This window comes from Larimichthys crocea, chromosome XXIV (genome assembly GCF_000972845.2).
Source record: "Larimichthys crocea isolate SSNF chromosome XXIV, L_crocea_2.0, whole genome shotgun sequence".
NCBI classification, from domain to species: domain Eukaryota; kingdom Metazoa; phylum Chordata; class Actinopteri; family Sciaenidae; genus Larimichthys; species Larimichthys crocea.
Genome location: NC_040034.1, coordinates 116,965 through 130,665, shown reverse-complemented (window position 1 = coordinate 130,665; position 13,701 = coordinate 116,965). Strand labels below are relative to the sequence as shown.

Below are 13,701 nucleotides of genomic sequence, written 5' to 3'. Positions count from 1 at the left end.
AGTATCCTGCTTTTACTGGGGCCCAGTTAGGAAGTGCATTTTTCTTTGCAACAAAACCCATTCACCTTAAAACAAATCCCCCATTTCATATTCACTACGGCTCATAATTACCTTCACAGTGACAACAAATGTGTTTATACTACCACTATGGGATCCTCAGTGTTTTGTAGGCTTACTACGGGAGAGAGAGAGTCGGGGCAAAGAGCCAAGCGATTCAAGGGATAGAGGAAGGAGGAGGGGGATTAGTCACCATTTCTGTTAACCCACAATGTTATCTAAAGGTCTGTGCGATGACATTTTCCCTCACGTCGGCCACTTTTATAGAAAGTTATGCAAGGAAACGCAGCTGAATGTCGGAAGTGTTTCGCTCGCCCAAAGCCAAGGCAAAGACACGCTGTGTGTATGATTTACTACAAACAGAAGTGGATATTCACAACAACAACAAAACATTTATGAGCAAAGAGGATTGATTAACTCAAGACAAAACACAGAGCACAAACTATACACACTGCTATTCCATAATCCGAGTCCAACAGACGACAGCGCACGTCCACGTTCATTGCTGGAAAAGTAAACGACCTCCACGGTGTAATCTGACTACCGTGTGGTCTGGATGTCAAAACATGAAGCCCGCTGTACACAGAAGAGGGGGCAAAGGTCACGATTTCCTGTTTTGTAATCCAGTACAACAGACTTAAACGGCCATAACAGTAGACATGCTGTAATAATCCAAACTTTCCCTGCAGCACCTGAGCGAGCGGAGCTTTGCCATATTGTTTATATCATGGGAGTTATCCCTTTTCTTTCGACATCTCTGGGTACGATGCACGACTGCTTATGAGGTTTTTTGAATTTATTGGGTATTTTATTGCCAGAAACGGGCTGAATTGATGATGCTAAATAATTTAATTCTCAGGTTTTTATATATTACACAAGCTCTAAAAGGGTCATACATACATACATTTTATTCCACCGGTGATAACAAGATAATATCGAGATCTGGAGAACAAACCAAACGACAGTCTGGTGTATTAAATCAGTGCAGGAAACATCATTTAGTGTAGAAATGTCAGAGGAGCAGGAGAACATCGATCACCGCATCACATCTTTCTTCCATCAGGCTTCATGCCTTGCTATAGATAATGCACACGTTAGTGTGCGTCGTCTGAGAAAAGACGGCGAGCGAGGCTTCAGCTTTATCGGACTGAGCCTGATGTCGTCACGAATACCGTGAAAATCAAAACTGACTATCTGGATTTCAAACTCAGTAACTGTTTTAAAAAAGAACAAATACAAAACACACTAAAGGTGTCTCCTGCTCCTCTGACATTGCTACACTAAATGATGTTTCCTGCAATGATTTAATGCACTAGACCAGGGGTCGGCAAATAAGTTTGGACCCGGGCCTGCCCTAGCAACCTGCTGTAACTAACGTATACAGCAGGGCGGATCCGTTTCCCCATGCCGCTGATGTGTATTCACATTTTTTAGGCTATTTGATATTTGACCTTGTTTGTTTTGTTTTTTTTGGTGTTTTTTTTTAATGAAACATATTTGTTCACGTTGTCCATTGCAAGAGGGACACAGGACACTTTTATTTTCCACAGGTTACACGCACGCACGCGCCAATTAGTGTTCCAACCTGTGCGTCAAGTAAAGAGGCTGCGAGGATGTCCTGGCTGCTGTCACGTTACTTATCAGCTACTTTTCACCGCTAATTGCCGACCCCTGCACTAGACTATCTCTATTCTCGAGATCTCGAATTAATTATCTGGTTATCACGGGAAAACGGGGGAAAATTATCTCGTTATCACGGGAAAATGGGTGGAATAAAATGTATATATGTATCTTTAGGCCTTCCGATATAGATATATATATATATATATATATATATATATATATATATATATATATATATCTCAGGCACCCTTATATTATACAGCTCTGCTAAACAACTGCGATTATAGGAAGGCTACATTATTATTGAACTGGCAGATACATTTCTAATTGCCTGCACGACACGATTCTCACAATGTTTTAACACGTTGCTCAACTTGTTCTGCGAGATAAATAAGCAACAATATGTCTCGGGGATTGGAAACGCTGAGTGATAACAACGGAAGATTAAAGTTGGCAGGGGCCGACTGCGAGTTGCAGATGAAGCAATCCAAGAAAAAAAAAAATCACATGGGCTGACTGTAAACAAAGCAAGTTATGCAACAATCTGAGATATATGTGCACGCTTGCCAGGACACTGTGTGAACTAAACCCCCTTAAAGCTTGCAGTGAGTGCACAGGGTTGAGGGGTCAGGAGAAAAAACAAAAAAATTGGAGCCCATCTATATCTGTACATGGGTTGGTGGAGCCCATCCCCCTCCTCCATTAATGTGACTCATGTTTCCCCCCCGCACAGAAGGGGGCGGGAAGGGGGAAAGAAGAAGCAGAAGCAGAAGAAGAAGCACCATAATAATAATAATAATAATAATAATAATAATAATATTGTGAAACATGCACATGAGGGCATCCCTGCAAACATTACATATACATTTCCTAGAAGAAGGTGTTGCCATTCATTAAAACTACTCCTGAAAAACTTGAAGACACAAGGAGGGGAAGGAGGAAGGAAGGAAGGAAGGAGGAGAGGAGGAGAAAAATCTCATACTGTATGCATAAAACTAGCAGAGGTGGAGAAGTCAACAACAACGTGGCAATTTGATGAGAGAGACAGAGAGAGAGAAAGCAGGGACAGGGGGCAGCAATACTGTAAATCATAAACGTGCAAACGAAGGAGAAGGTCTTGAATTTTGCACAAAAAAAAGAGCAAGAAAACACGTCACACCGCATGGCTCTTTTATTTGTTGACAAGCCAACAAACTCCGGCTTAGACCACATAGAGGAGGGGAGAGAAAGCGAGGAAGAAAAAAAAAAAACAGGCCGACCGCTGCGGCAACCATTTGTTTTTTAAAAAAACAAAAAAACAAGAAGTTGCCTGATTTGTGTGTGTGTGTGTGTGTGTAAGAGGGGCTAGCCGCGGAGCTAACGGCTGTGCTATCTCAATGTAGGAGCTGCTTCACCTCCGTTAGCCGCTAACGCCCATCCCCCAACCTGTCTGTGTCCACCATCTTTAATCCGTGCTCCGTCTTCCCCCCCTTCCTCTCCCTTTTTTTTTCCCGCCGCCGCCGCCGCACACACACACAAAAAAACCACGACAAAAAAACACAAGGCACTCACCTCCAACGACCATCCCCCGAATCGATTACCGCCCTCCGAACTGATAAATCGATTTTAGTTTTTGATACCGTGCGTGTTTTAATATTGTAAAATTTGGCGAGTGCCGAGCGGAACCGCGCCTCGAGAGAAAAGAGCAGCAATCCTAAACCGCCATCTGGTGGTATTTTCCTCTCTGTGATGCAGCGGGAGCGGCGCAGCCTCAGACCGAGACACAGCTGCCCCCTGGCGGACACACAAGGGGAGGGAGCTCCGGGACGCGAGCATGGAGGAAACCGCCGACGTACACTCACGGGGGCGCGCACAGGAGCAGAGAGACCGCCCCCCCCCCCTCCCCTATTTGATTTGATTTGATTTGATTTATTTAGCACATAATTAATTACATTATCCATAAAAGATCAAACAAACAAGAAAAAGAAAAAAAAAACTCAAAAACAAACGAACAGCAAAAGGATATTATGCACAGGATGGACATGCAAGGAGGTCTGAAAAAACCCTCAAGGGGCTTGTCAAGAGAACCTCCTGAAACAATTACAGGGTATGAATAAGAATGCAAGCTACTGTATGTAAAAAAATACAAAATAAAACACAGCTGAACACATAGATCCAGGATATACACACATCAAGGTGTTATAAAAATTAAAACGGAACATTCAGTTCTTGATTACACAACATACGTTTAACAGATTTCTCTCTATCAGTTCAATTATTAATTAATAACAACACTGTCTGTAGTTAAAATACAACGACACACACATATACAAGTCAAATTAAATCAATTCTATTTGTATAGCCCAAAGTCACAGAGTACATTTACCTCAGAGGGCTTTATAATCTGTACACCCTCTGTCCTTAGACCCTCAAAAACACAAAAAAAAACCTTTTAACAGGGGAAAAAAATGTGGAAGAAACCTCAGGAAGAGCCACAGAGGAGGGATCCCTCTCCCAGGAATAGATGTCACGTGTACAGGACAAATCAACACAAACATATTGTACAATTACAATGACTGATAAAATGACAATGAATTAAAAAACCCTTTTAACAGGTAAAAAAAAATGTGGAAGAAACCTCAGGAAGAGCCACAGAGGAGGGATCCCTCTCCCAGGAATAGATGTCACGTGTACAGGACAAATCAACACAAACATATTGTACAATTACAATGACTGACAAAATGACAATGAATGATAAAATGACCACAGCAGCAGATATGGTAGTAATAATGACATGCGTAGTAGTCAACTTTATTATCAATGCTGCTATATGTACAGGACATACAGAGAATTGAAATTGTGTTTCCCTCTTATTCCGGTTCAAACAGCATAAACATGAAATATAAAATAAGAGTAAAAAACATATCAAATAAAAATATATACAAACTAAAAGACATCCGTGTGGCAACACTTTCTTTCTTCCTTCCTGAGCTCACCATTGACCTTTGACTTCAGGTCAATTTGATTTGATTTGATTTGATTTGATTTATTTAGCACATAGTTAATTACATTATCCATAAAAGATAAAACAAACAAGAAAAAGAAAAAAAAAACTCAAAAACAAACGAACAGCAAAAGGATATTATGCACAGGATGGACATGCAAGGAGGTCCGAAAAAACCCTCAAGGGGCTTGTCAAGAGAACCTCCTGAAACAATTACAGGGCATGAATAAGAATGCAAGCTACTGTATTATACAGGGCATACACAACTAAGGACAGCTTCAAAAAAATACAAAATAAAACTCCAGCTGAGCACATAGATCCAGGATATACACACATCAAGGTGTTATAAAAATTAAAATACACACATCAAGGTGTTATAAAAATTAAAACGGAACATTCAGTTCTTCATTACACAACATACGTTTAACAGATTTCTCTCTATCAGTTCAGTTATTAATTAATAACAACACTGTCTGTAATTAAAATACAACGACACACACATATACAAGTCAAATACAAATTTTATTTGTATAGCCCAAAGTCACAGAGTACATTTGCCTCAGAGGGCTTTATAATCTGTACACCCTCTGTCCTTAGACCCTCGGTTCAAGTGAGGAAAAACTTGCCCACAAAAAACCTTTAACAGAGAGAAAAAAGGTGGAAGAAACCACAGAAGAGCGACCCCTCTCCCAGAAACAGTCATGTCATGTCATGTCATGTACAGAACAAATCAACACAAACATATTGTACAATTACAATGACAATGAATTAAAAAACCCTTTTAACAGGGAAAAAAAAATGTGGAAGAAACCTCAGGAAGAGCCACAGAGGAGGGATCCCTCTCCCAGGAACAGATGTCACGTGTACAGGACAAATCAACACAAACATACTGTACAATTACAATGACTGACAAAATGACAATGAATCACAATGACAATGATAAAATGACCACAGTAGCAGATATGGTAGTAATAATGACAGTAATAATATGCGTCAACTTTATTATCAATGCTGCTATATGTACAGGACATACAGAGAATTGAAATTGCGTTTCCCTCTTATCCCGGTGCAAACGGCATAAACATGAATTATGAAATAAAAGTAAAAAATATATAAACAAACTAAAAGACATCCGTGTGGCAATAAACAGTATTATTAGTATAAATATAAGTATGGCAGTATGGACAGAATTTACAGTATAATACATTATACACATTACAGCAGTACATGTAAATATGATACAACTATGTCTATAATTACATTATATAATACAAAACAACACACAAATATACTTTCATAAGTTAGGACAATTCCAAGGACCCCACGACTGACAGGGCCCCCCGAAAAATAGGTAAACACCAATATAAAATTATTAAACCATCATCTTTGAGTATATATATTTCAAATATAATAATGAAATTAATTAGCTTTGTTTTTATGTGTTTTGGGCAGTAAAAGTTAAATAAAAATGTATGGTGGCTTTTAATCTAGCAACAAATAGTGAACTGCAGTGCATACTGTATGCAGACTTGCATGCATGTACAAATCACCAGCAGTAAATATTGTGCTAGTACTAGTAGTCGTAGTACTAGTTGCAAGCCTTTGATTTAGAGTTATGTAAAGCTTTTGATGGGATAGTTAGGTCCTAGAGATGTGGTGACAACAGCTGCGCAGAGGGGGCCCATTTTGATTTTTTTAGTCATGGGCCCCAAAATTCCTGGCAGCGCCCATGGCTATATGTACAGGACATACAGAGAACTGAAAATGCATTTCCCTCTTATCCCGGTGCAAACAGCATAAACATGAAATATATAATGTATAAAAAAGTTGTGATGTAAAAAATATATAAATATATACAAGCTAAAAGACATCCGTGTGGCAATATGGCACAGTATAAACAGAATTATCAGTGTAAATATAAGTATGGCAGTATGGACACAATTTACAGTGTAATACATTATACACAGTATAGCAGTACATGTAAATACAACTACTATAAATATTAAAATACACCAACACTCACAGGGAGCACAGGAGCAGAGAGACTCCCCCCCTTTTCTCTCTGTCAGTTAAATTAATTATTAATAACAACACTGTCTATAATTACATTATATAATACAACAAAGAAAAAAACAACACACAAATATACAAGTATACTTTCATATACAAGTTGTTATGGAATTTTCTATCCTTAGGTTACACGAGGTCACGTGTGGGCCTTGAGGTCCTCAGCAGCATAAATTGTTTGTCTTTGACTGGGTGCCAGCCTATCTCAACACTGCAGTGGCCAGGGTCGAAGAGACCTGTTGCTGCCTTCTTAGTCATAATAGATAGTTTGCCGTTGACAGTCCAATCTGCGTAAACAGACATCTGTCTCCAGAGTAGAATATGCTGACAATAACACCTGCATGAGTCAAAAACATTCTGGTCGTGTAGTATTTGTGGTGTTATCTTGGGGTTTAAAGTCGATCCACCAGGATGAGTTGGGGCAGAATATGAGACCGACTCAGGCACTTCTGATGAACTTTGAGAGTGTCTCTAATCCTCCCTGATCAAGCGTCAATAAATAATACAGCATAAGACATCAGAGGCTCCTGAACACTTTCTTTCTTCCTTCCTGACCTCATCATTGACCTTTGACTTCAGCAATTTCTCCACAGCACAAGTCAAGTCAACTTTATTATCAATGCTGCTATATGTACAGGACATACAGAGAATTTAAATTGTGTTTCCCTCTTATCCCGCTGCAAACAGCATAAACATGAAATATAAAATATAAGTAAAAGATGTAAAGAAATAAAATAAAATAAAAATATATACATGCTAAAAGACATCCGTGTGGCAATATGGCACAGTATAAACAGAATAGTATATATACATTATACACATTACAGCAGTACATGTAAATATGACACAACTACTATAAATATAAAATACATCACAAAATCCTTCAGGTATACTAATGAAGATGCATTAAAAGATACATTTATATGATGTTATAGAGGCTGTGTGTCTGACCTAGGGTTGCAACTAATGATAATGAATTTCCAGTCATTATTTAGTGTATGAAACATCAAAAAGTAGTGAAAAATATCAGTTTTCTTTGCCTTTGACGTGTCTTTTTTTTTGTCTTGTCAGTCCTAAACCCTAAAGAAATTCTACATACTGTCATAAACAGCAAAGAAAAGCAGAAAACTCTCACACAGGAGAAGCTGGAAATAATAAATGTTTGTTTGTTTGTTTTTTTTGCTTGAAATGTATCTTAAATTATTGATTACAATTGCTTATTAATAAAGTCTAATAAACCTACAGCAGAGCACATCTCTACATAGGATGTTTCTTTCCAAATATTTACAGCAAAACAACCCAAAGTCCTCCAGCTTGCTCAGCACATGTCAGTGCATTAATGACCTTTGACCTGGGGTTATGTTTGATGCTTCCTCTACTCCTGTCTCCGTCTTTTTTCCCATCTCCACCTCTCTACTTTAGTTGTAGAGAGAGAGAGAGAGAGAGAAAAGAGTGAGCACGTGCCAATGGCTAAACTCCTGTGCCATTCGTCTCCACGTGGTCCTCGGGCTGGGATTGGATGTGCCTAAACCCAATTACAGAGCCTGGATGTACGCACATTACTCATTCCTGCTCGCTCTGGCCTGATACTGCCAGAAAGAGAGAGAGATAGAGACAGAGACGCTTCAGTTAATTATATTAGTTACACTTGAGAGTCATTAAAGTAGATATCAAACACCTTACATTATGTGTGTGTGTGTGTGTGTGTGTGTGTGTGTATGTGTATGTGTGAGTGCATGAAACAAACAAAGGATGCTAAAAATTCTTTTTTTAATCCCTGTAAGAGATAAGGCAGTGACGCACACACACACACACACACACACACACACACACACAAATGTAGTGGGTTGTGTTTCATCTGACGGACGCACTGTTGTTTGCCATAGCAACAGCACGTCTTTCTCATAAAAGCTGCAGCCAGATCCTCCCTTCAGGGTTATTTCGCAAATGCAAATAGACACACAAGCAACAAACACAGACACACACACACACACACACACACACACATTCAGACATTATTATTCTCTGATGCTTAGTGTAATGAGGCGTTCCACAGGTGCCACGTCTGAAGCGATAACAAAGCTGCACTTTTCATAATTCTTTAGAAATAATCCTCAGAGAAACTTTAAAAAAAAAAAAACTGTAATTATGTGTACAAGTTTTGACAAACCAAACGGAAGAAAATAGATGTTGTAAACATCTCGCATTAATCCCACACATGCATTAAGTAGCATTAAAGGATTTTGAGCATGTGAAAAATATGCCAATATAACAAACATCATCTTTTTTTGTGTCATTTCACACTTTTACGATTATGATTTTCCTTGTTTCATGTGCAGACATCCAATGGATGGATGTGTATTCACAAAATAAATAAATAAATAAACAAACAAACAAAGACTAACAACAGGTACAAATAAACATGTAAAAGGGAAATAAAAGCAACAACACACAAAGACATTTATACAGATACACATATCTTGTAAGATATACTTAAATACACACCTGTAGACATATAAAATGACTTAAGTGAATACTTAATAATCCAATCCAATAATCCTGTCCACACTTTTCCACACCTCTGTTTGTGCTGAGTACACTTATCCACTTCAACATACACACAGACGACATATTCACACAATGACCTGTCTGGAGTTTTATTGTCAAGTGCCTCACTAAAGGCCTCTTCGGGAAAATCCTCAGTGATTCACAGCCCACGTCTTCATCTCCAAACCAGAGGAATAACTCCCTCATGCCTGTTGTTTTGAGGTTCTCTGTTGAGTCCCATGAAGAAAAAGAAAATTCCATTTATATCAGCTGCAAAAAAAGCAACAATGGAATAAGCAGTCAGAGGCCAGAGGTTCACTAACATGTTGGATGACCTGTATCAGCAGTCTGTGCCATCTTGTTGCCTTTTTCGGTTAATTCACGAGCTAACACGATTTATTAAAGCTGTAAAATAGTCCAAATGTCTCTCAAAGTAGATTCTCTTGTTGCTTCTCTGGAGCAAATTACATTATGTACAACAGCTAAAGTACAGTATGTTCAGTTCTCAGATTACCAGCATTAGGCAAAGATATAAAAACTGAGTATCAGCATGCAGACAGCAGAGGCTACCACGATGTCTTTGTATATAAAAAACAATCAAACATGAAAATTAATGACATCAATGCCAGAAATTGATGGTTTTACCAGGCAGGAGGATGATCTGGTGCATGTCAGAGTATCATTGACAGGATGGCAACATTTCTTTGTATCATCTGTCTGTGTTTTGTGGCAATCTTTTACACACAATTATGCTGGTTTTAAATGTAAAATATTTCCTTTCTTCCAGTTATTGTACCCTCTGGCTGTAATCAATATATTGTAATGTTAACCTAAAGTGTGTTGGGTTACACTTACAGCAGTTAAGTAGAAAAAATAAACATATATTCACAAAGAGATAAGTCATATAGTCGTGTTTTTACATTCATAACTTTGCATATTTAACCTCTGACATTGCTCTGAGAAACGCCGCCTCTCTCTCATCATTTAGATCCGTGCGATTAAACGATGAAGACACAAACGCTACAAACCACCACTTATGAGATTATGCGATACTGTCTGGCTGATTATCCTCTTTTCGATGGATTGTCTGTGAAGATTATTGCAGTGTTGTGCTCTGTTTTTTTTAAGTTTGGGCCAAAATCCTTTAACATTAACAGTCTAATGCGTTTAAACTCATTCTGCAGACACTTGCCCGGGTTAATCTGATTCAAGTCTACCAAGTATTTAAGATAATGTAGGTGTTTCATTCAGACTACACCTTACTTTTTTAAGTATGCATGGTGCAGTGTTGAGTTACATAACCACTAGACTGCCACTGTGTCTGCATTTAAAAGAAAAAAAAAACAAAAAAAAAACGTCTGGATTCACGTTAGTGTTCTTGCTCTTGCCCTAATTTTAAGTCTTGAAGCAGATTTTGTGAAACCGTTTGCCACACTTGGATGCACACACATCACGCACACGCCGCTCAATCACAGCATCCGCCGTAATCTGAAAAAACTTATTGCCGAGCGGTAACCATGGCAACAGAGGCTGGTCTGGCACGGCATCAGCGGAGCGGAGCCTCTTAGACTGTCAAGTTAATCGCAGGGTATCACTTCAGTAGTCAAGAGAGCTGACAAACATCTCAACAAGCAAAGGTGTCCGGGGAGGGGCGACTTAGATGGCAACTCATTTGAAAGCTTGCGTCTTTATTTACGCTGAAACACTCACTCCTTTGACGTATTGAGAGAGAGTCTCATCTCAGCTGGGGCTGCTGACTAACAGAAGATTTACGTGGCTGCTCTACGTCTGTACGCCTGTTCTATTTTTAATTTCCTCTGACCTTCCTCGCAGCGTTTCCACTCCTGAGGGTTTTATTTTTTTTCCCCATTTCTGACTCTCTCCACGTCTCTCTCACCTCCCCATCTCTTCCGGCTCTTGCCTTCCCCTCACTCTCCTCTCTCTCTTCCTTCCCACCACTGTGGATAATGCAAAATGCATGAGAGGTAGAGTGCAAAAAAAATCATTACAGTCTATCACAAACCTCACTTGTGAACCCGGCAGTCACATCTACCTCCCTCACTGGAACACACACACAGATGGTAGTGGACAGAGCCAAGTTTTGTGTGTGTCTGCTGCAGTGTATGTGTCATACACCACCATCACAGGCTCTTAATTTCTGCAGATTCTCATCTTAGTGTTTTGTCTTTCTTTGCTTTTTTTCAATTCCTTTCTTCCTCCGCTTCACCGCGGAGGCCCAGTGATGAATGTGTCCTGTCTGCGGTTGCGGTTCGCTTATTTCTGCTCTCATCAGCTCCTGCTGTAATGAGAACAAGCGCTCAGACATCCAAGGACCCGAGCTTTGAATAATGACATCTTGTTATAGTTCATAAACACCAAACATCCCCCCAAAGATTCCCATTTAATCCCCTCAGACAGAGCAAGAGGTGAGGAATATTGATTGACTATAGATCTATATCAGTGAATACCTCCTGATTATTTATTATAGAAAGCACCGAACTGTTGATTAAATCTGCAAATTGAATGGTGATCGTTGAGTGACAGACTGAGAATCATGATTAGTGTGAAGTTGGCAGAGAAAGACACCACATGTGCTAAAGTGTGAATATAGTGCAGACATAGGTGATGTGTGTTCAAGAAGAAGGTTGAGGAGGAAAGGTTGCAGCAGATAATGAAAGTTTAATGCACCCCAAGTTGACTTTTCCTGACCAAACATGAAGCAAGAGAGACAGACAGCACAGAAAGATACTTGGTTCTCACACGTGTTTGAATTCATCAACAACCTCTCTTTTCATCCTGGCATCTTCTTCTCCTCCCTCACCATCCTTTCCTCATTCCTTCTCCACCTCATCCCTGTCAGCTCATCTCTGCATCACTTAGCATATTCTTATCACAGCAAGTCAACAACCAAGCACCTCCGAGTCGGGATACAATGAACCGATTTAAAAAAAAAACAAAACCCTGGCCGCGGAGTAGTCGGTGGGATTTAAACAGTGCCCTAGATAGCCGGGTCCGATGTGTCTCTTATTTGCCGTAACCATGGAAACACTAGATATTCCTCGCCTCCCTCTGAGAAAGTAGCTGAAAGCAAATGTATGGATGAGAGAAAGAAAGAAAGAAAGAAAGAAAGAAAGAAAGAAAGAAAGAAAGAAAGAAAGAAAGAAAGACCACCATGCATCTCTCAGGAGCATTGCCACTATGAAAATAGCCCCAGGGACAGTACACAAGGAAATTAACTTTTTTTCCTACCCGTGCTCCATTTGTCCATATTGAACTCATTTTTAACCGTCAATTTGGGCACCATTTCCAGGGCAATTATGTGAAACCACCCCGGCTGTGTTAAATAAATAAACAGTACAAGTTTAGAGAGTCTGGCATGCCTGATTTACATAGTGATGTTTGTGATTTTTAGGGAGAACGGGGCTCCTGAGAATAAGCTCGAACTCTGTCTGATGAGGCGATGCAGGGCTTTTGTTTGATCTCCATCTTGCCTGTAATGAATGTTCACAATCCCTGTGATATTCCCACTGGACACTACATTTTGAAAGCATTGTTGCATGGCCAAGCATTGCTGATATTGAGACTAATAACAGAGTTTGAGGAGCAGGACCACACCTCCTCTCCTTCCTCTCCTTCGTGGGGGTCCGTCGCGTCTGGGTGCTATGACGGGTTCCCCACCGAAGCTTCCCCACAACGCAGCAACAGACTGAAGAAGTACAAGAGTTAATGCACACACAATCTTTTCATTTGCTAATAAATTAAAATGTATCTTGTTGATGGTGAATATATTTCTTCATTAAAAATGAGTTACAGAAAACCTGATGCTTTGCACAGGGGCGCTGTATAGAGGGGAAAAGTTAGGACAATTCCAAGTGCCCATGACTGACAGGGGCCCCAAAAAATAGGTAAACACTAATATAAAATTATTAAACCATCATCACTGAGTAGTGCAGTATATTTCAAATATATATATATATATAATGAAATTAATTATCTCTTTGTTTTAAGTGTTTTGGGCAGTAAAAGTTAAAAGAGAACATCCAAGTTTTATAGCTGCAGTGCGACGAGACGTGTTTCTCAGTCACATGGAACTGATTTACTGAATTGGCATACTCAAGTGGTCAACTTAAAGCTGCACCTATCAATATCTTTAAATCAATAATGGCTCAAATGACTGCATGTAATGTGGAGTGGGTCGACCGGAGTGTCAAACCCACTGAGATTTATCACCCGGTCTCTATTCTCTTATCTTTTTAAGCATCTTTAACGTCCTTGTTTTGGTTTCATGGTTGGCTTAGGACTCTCGTCAACCTCATTTTCATCTGTAACGGGAGCTGCGAATGCAAAAGTTACATGAAAAAAAACAGTGTGTGCTATCTGCTTTAGCACCAAACCACACACAAACAAAGTTAGCCGGTGAACAT

The 13,701-nt window shown here is 39.5% G+C and overlaps 1 protein-coding gene across 1 annotated transcript in view; it reads right to left on the bottom strand.

Annotated features, from left to right (window-relative positions):
• stag1a (STAG1 cohesin complex component a) overlaps positions 1-3,531 on the bottom strand; it is a 35,776-nt gene extending 32,245 nt beyond the window's left edge. The window contains exon 1 of the mRNA XM_027274839.1: positions 3,232-3,531. The gene's annotated coding sequence lies outside the window, so the exon portion shown is untranslated. The remainder of the gene's footprint in view (positions 1-3,231) is intronic.
• Positions 3,532-13,701: the final 10,170 nt, after the last annotated feature.